At 49.6% G+C, this 5,967-nt stretch overlaps 2 long non-coding RNA genes across 2 annotated transcripts in view; one reads left to right on the top strand and one right to left on the bottom strand.

Moving 5' to 3' along the window:
• The window catches only part of LOC130211807 (uncharacterized), a 5,669-nt gene extending 4,792 nt beyond the window's left edge, over nucleotides 1–877 (bottom strand). The window contains exon 1 of the long non-coding RNA XR_008835162.1: nucleotides 788–877. This is a non-coding gene — a long non-coding RNA (uncharacterized LOC130211807). The remainder of the gene's footprint in view (nucleotides 1–787) is intronic.
• The window catches only part of LOC130211809 (uncharacterized), a 32,809-nt gene extending 31,340 nt beyond the window's left edge, over nucleotides 1–1,469 (top strand). The window contains exon 4 of the long non-coding RNA XR_008835164.1: nucleotides 860–1,469. This is a non-coding gene — a long non-coding RNA (uncharacterized LOC130211809). The remainder of the gene's footprint in view (nucleotides 1–859) is intronic.
• Nucleotides 1,470–5,967: the final 4,498 nt, after the last annotated feature.

Here is a 5,967-nt window from a genome sequence, read left to right as displayed (position 1 = left end):
TTTTGTGTTTCTTTGTGTTGTTTTGTGTCTCTTTGTGTTGTTTTGTGTCTCTTTGTGTTGTTTCTTGTCTCTTTGTGTTGTTTTGTGTCTCCTTGTGTTGTTTCATGTCTCTTTGTGTTGTTTCTTGTCTCTTTGTGTTGTTTCTTGTCTCTTTGTGTTGTTTTGTGTCTCTTTGTGTTGTTTTGTGTCTCTTTGTGTTGTTTCTTATCTCTTTGTGTTGTTTTGTGTCTCTTTGTGTTGTTTTGTGTCTATTTGTGTTGTTTCTTGTCTCTTTGTGTTGTTTTGTGTCTCTTTGTGTTGTTTTGTGTCTCTTTGTGTTGTTTCTTGTCTCTTTGTGTTGTTTTGTGTCTCTTTGTGTTGTTTCTTGTCTCTTTGTGTTGTTTTGTGTCTCTTTGTGTTGTTTTGTGTCTCTTTGTGTTGTTTCTTGTCTCTTTGTGTTGTTTTGTGTCTCTTTGTGTTGTTTCCTATCTCTTTGTGTTGTTTTGTGTCTCTTTGTGTTGTTTCTTGTCTCTTTGTGTTGTTTTGTGTCTCTTTGTGTTGTTTCTTGTCTCTGTGTTGTTTCTTGTCTCTTTGTGTTGTTTTGTGTCTCTTTGTGTTGTTTTGTGTCTCTTTGTGTTGTTTCTTATCTTTTTGTGTTGTTTTGTCTCTCTTTGTGTTGTTTTGTGTCTCTTTGTGTTGTTTCTTGTCTCTTTGTGTTGTTTTGTGTCTCTTTGTGTTGTTTTGTGTCTCTCGCTGGTGGTTTTGTTTCTTTGCAGCTCTTTTGTGTGTCTGTGTGTTGGTTTCCTACCTGGTGTTGTGAGGTAGTTGTGCATCCCTCTGTGGTGTCATGGCTCTCCCTGTGCTTGTTTCCTGTGCCCAGGAGACTCTTCAGTAACCCGTGGGGGGGGCAGACTCACAGTCCTCGTCTCATGCAACATGAGCGACTCGTCCCCACAGAGGCGGTCCAGTCCACTGACCTTTCACCTGCAGCGGACGAGATGTTGGCAGATGAATCATTCTGCTTCCATTTGTCATGAGAGACGAGGAGCTCTGTTTCAAGATTCAAGATTCAAGATGTTGTATTTGTCACATACACACACAGGGTGTGCAGTGAAATGAAAGTGGCAATGCTCAGCAGGAATGTGCAAGGGCAACAAGTACACACTATTTACAAATAAAAAACAACACAATATTTACAGTAAGTGTGTGTGTGTGTGTGTGTGTGTGTGTGTGTGTGTGTGTGTGTGCCTAAGAGGGGCAGTTGTGTGGGTCTATGTGGGGGTCCTGGTGAGGTCGGAGTTCACAATCCTGATGGCCTGAGGAAAGAAACTCCGTCTCAGTCTCTCTGTTCTTGCAGCGTGACTACGGAGGCGCCTGCCTGACCGCAGCAGCTGAAACAGTCTGTTGTTGGGGTGGTGAGGATCCTTCATGATGTTGTCTGAAAACGAGCGGGCCTTTAATTGGATGAAGATTAGTTTGAAACGTGCTACTTTGAAACAATTCAGTAAGACAAGTTGCCTCCAGTCTTCTGAAGCTGCTCCTCCGACTCTCGATCAAGACCGATGTACGAGGAAGTGTTGCCCCCGGAGGCTCCTCCGTTGTCACGGCGATAGCCGGCGGCTGAGATTGCTGACAGCAAGATGATAACATCAGATTCCTTTTCAGTAGTTATGAGAATTGCTTTTAAATTACTGATGACATCAAAATGCAAAAAAAAACCAGAACACGCAGAGTTGCCTTCAGGGCCACAGCGCCACCTGGTGGAGACGTCTTGAAGCACCACTGAATATAAATAACGTGGACATGTTTTTTAATATGAAGTGATTTAGCGTGGGTCCAAACTTGTCCTAAAGAGCGGCTCTTTACTGTTCTTGCTCTCACCCAGCCAGTGACTCCTCCCGTCTCTGTGGATCGTACACCACGCCACAAAAAAACAAACAACAATATTTCAAAAATTGATTAAAGTTGTATTTCATTGGAGTGGAGTCCAGGCTGTGATTGGGCTGTTCTCAGCTGAACCCGCCCATCTTTCACAATGTGTCCAAGCTGCAAGGAGACCAATGAAAGGAATCCAACAGCAAATGCATGTCGACTGCAGTAATGCGTCGAGCGCCGTCTGTAACGTGTGCTCCTCAGATATCTGCGTGGAGCATATGACCAACTCCCCTCATGGAGGGGTCCGTGTGAGGGTGCGTACGCCACCGCCCTGCAGCACACACACGGATCAGCTGCTCCGACACTCTTCAGACTCACAGCTGCTCTGGTGCTGAGAGCGCTCCGTCGTCGAGCCTCTTCATCTGACAGCTGTCCCAGGAACACTGCAGTCCTATCTATTGCTCTTTTATTATCAACATGCGCTTTCATTTCCAACGCGCTCCAACACTTGGAGGACTTATGGGATGAGGGGAATAGCGTATCGGTTACTCTAGCCCTGTGAAAAGCATGTAATGCTCTCCATAACCCGATGGTTAATAGAAACCGATAGCCCCCCCCCCCCCCCCCTGTGGGCCACATAGCGCTATAACTTATAGGAAGTGACGGCCGTTCGGATGCCGGTTCTCTGCAGGTCTCATCCTTTCTCATTAAATTTTGACCTTTCCATAAATTCACACCCATTTGCCAGCCCGAGATATGGAGGAGAATGATCGTCAGTGTTTTAAATTGAAAGGTTGTAATTGAAAGAGCGCCCTGAGCCGAGAGGAGAAATTACAGGATATTAATTTTTTACACAGAGACCCCGGAGAATGTCGCCGATAGAAGCGTGTCGGGACATCCTGCACGGCTCTTTGAGAGGGAAACAAGCTGCAGCTCCAACGGACATCACACGGAGGAGGGGAGTGGAGCTGTGGGAGGGGCCCGGCAGCGCCGGTCACAAGGAATAAAGCCCTGCCAACACAAGAGTCATTGTTCACTCTCTACTTAAAGACACCTCACGGGTCACTTTAATTACACGGGTCACTTTAAACCCACTTACTCTGGTCAAAGTTCTGAAACATGCCTGTGCTCTTTATCTTATTCTTAATTCTCGCACTGTGTTGATTGTTGTTCATGTTATTTTCCATTGTTGCACCACCCATGACAAACTCCTTGTATATGAAAACTTAAATGGCAATAAAAGGTTCTGATTCTGATGAAATGGAGCGAGCCGGCCTCGGAGGCTGTCCTGTAACAAGCGCCCGGCCCTCTGGAGGCGGCTCCGAGTGGCCGGACGCCGCTCCGGAGACGCACACGGCCCACTCCAAGGGTGCCGTTCACAATGCAGCCACTAGGGTGCTCTGCTCTCGCAGGCAGGCGCCACCGATGTTCAGGTGCAGAAGGAGTTATTGGGAAAAGGCTGCTGGCTCCGTGTTGAAAACCGCTCGCACAAAGGCTGCCGCTGTCCTCTGGCGGCAGCCGGCTCCCTGCCGGCTCGTGTGTTCGTCAGCTGGCACTCGAGCGCCGCCCATGCACGGTCGCATGCGTGTCCAATCTGTGTATCGTAGTGTCCTCTGTGCTCCGCTCCCGCGTCTTGGTTGGCAAAATGGAAAATATCTTCCATCACAATTACGGGATGAATGCAGCCGAAAAAGACGGAAAGAAGACAAATTGCGAAGAGAAAATGGAGAGAAGGGAAGTGGCCTCTTGTTTGGCGTGAAAAGGGTGCACTCCAACCGGAAAGAGGGGTCCATTGGATTTGCAATTACACCCCCTCTCGAGATGATCAGCCGCTGTTTGAAGCTGATTGGCTTCCTGGAGTCTGCTGGGGGAAGAAAGTTCTGGAGGGGCTGTGACCCCTGCCGACCCCGGGGCGAGTGCTGCGTGACCTGGGAACCCGGGTCGCTCCCCGTGAGCATCACCGGTGCAATCCATCCCCGTCAGATGCGACAGATGTGGCTTCCCGTCGGCTCCGTCTTACGCCGGCGACCTTCGACCCCGCCGCCCCGCGGAGCCGAGGACGCATCGCCTCCAATGTTAAGGCGGGGAGTCATCGATGGATCGGCGCCGGAGAACCCAACAGAGACGAGAACACGTGTGGAAAAACAGATACAAAGTCCCAGATGCCCGGCCCAGTCGACGGACACAAAGACCTCCCTTCAACCCTCAGTGAGCAGCTGCGGTAAAGACCACTCTGATTGACCTCGCGGCCAGGCCCCAGAATGCAATAGAAACTTAAAGCCGGAGATTAGCACTGATGCCGTCCCTGCAGCCAGCAGATGAGCAGGGTGTGGATTTGATTACCTCGTGTTGGTAATTGGCCGATGTGTGAAAAAAGAAAAGTATGTGAGACCAACGGGGAGGAGACAAAGAGCAGGAGCAGAAAGCACACGCCGCCATGACGGAGGTCACGCTGGAGGTCACTCTGGAGGTCACGCTGGAGGTCACTCTGGAGGTCACGCTGGAGGTCACTCTGGAAGTCACTCTGGAGGTCACGCTGGAGGTCACTCTGGAAGTCACTCTGGAGGTCACGCTGGAGGTCACTCTGGAGGTCACTCTGGAGGTCACTCTGGAAGTCACTCTGGAGGTCACGCTGGAGGTCACTCTGGAAGTCACTCTGGAGGTCACGCTGGAGGTCACTCTGGAAGTCACTCTGGAGGTCACGCTGGAGGTCACTCTGGAGGTCACTCTGGAGGTCACTCTGGAAGTCACTCTGGAGGTCACGCTGGAGGTCACTCTGGAGGTCACTCTGGAGGTCACGCTGGAGGTCACTCTGGAAGTCACTCTGGAGGTCACGCTGGAGGTCACTCTGGAAGTCACTCTGGAGGTCACGCTGGAGGTCACTCTGGAGGTCACGCTGGAGGTCACTCTGGAGGTCACTCTGGAGGTCACTCTGGAGGTCACTCTGGAGGTCATGCTGGAGGTCACTCTGGAGGAACGTTGCTCTGCTTTTGTCCTCCCGCCGATAGAATATCCTCCGTAACCGAAACTCAACCGTACTGAAAAGTGGAGAGGCAGATGGGGAATTGAATGAATTCTCCATCGTGACTGTCGAATACAAGCACCCCACCCCCCCCCCCCCCCCCCCACACACACACACACACACACAATAGCCTTAATTTCCCGCAGTCAATATTAATCTTCCCCTCGTGACATTTGCCACGACACATTGAGATGAGATTCCTTGATGTGTTTCACTCTGCCACAGACTATTTTTACATTTTTCATATTGATTTGCTCGCGCTGCGACCGTGGCCGCGTGGAAGCCGCAGCAGCGCCGCCGATCGAGTCATTCGTGAATAATGAGAAGTAATGATGATGGGAAACTTCTAACGAAGAGCAACGAGGGAAAGAGAAGTGCTTCATGTTTGTGTGCATCGAGAACAAAATCAGCGCATATTACCTATAATGTATGAAAGACTACCCCGGGCGTGGATGCCTAATCAAAGTTGACTTTTCAATCACATGCCGCCCAGCGGCTGATTGAGTGGGATCATTGGTTCCCCTGAGGCCCGATGACCATCTGGCGCCGGTCAAACCCACAGGAAGCAGCTCCTGTGGAGGAAAGGGGGAGGCGGCCACCACATGGATCTGCTTCCATACATCCAAAACATCTGGACACAGCATCAACTTTAAGATGCGCCTTTATTTTGAAATTCTTCCTACAGAACCCAATAATAAGATGGATAGATAGATAGATGGATGGAAAGGTAGATAGATATGTCGATGGATGGATGGATATTTTCTATAGGTCTGCGTTGCCATGACGATGGTGTGGGGACAACAGACTGAACTATCGCGGTTGGAAGGCTACTCTAACTGTACGATGACACTTTAAATGTCCAAGACGTATATTAATGGGTATATATCACCTGCCAAGAGGATTTCACTTGATTACATTCTTTTTTTTCTTTGAGATTCCTGAACTCAACGTAACAACTACCATCATGATACCAAGTCACTATTATTCCTGAGTGACATCAAGTGTCCGTTTAAAAACGTGGAGCCCAGATGTCAATGCTCCTCCCGCCAGTGGATCATTGGGCGGCGTCCAGTTACAGGTGGGCGCTGTGA

Source organism: Pseudoliparis swirei, chromosome 21, assembly GCF_029220125.1.
Source record: "Pseudoliparis swirei isolate HS2019 ecotype Mariana Trench chromosome 21, NWPU_hadal_v1, whole genome shotgun sequence".
NCBI lineage: Eukaryota > Metazoa > Chordata > Actinopteri > Perciformes > Liparidae > Pseudoliparis > Pseudoliparis swirei.
Note: the sequence above shows the minus strand (reverse complement) of the source record. Positions and strands in the feature narration are given on the sequence as shown.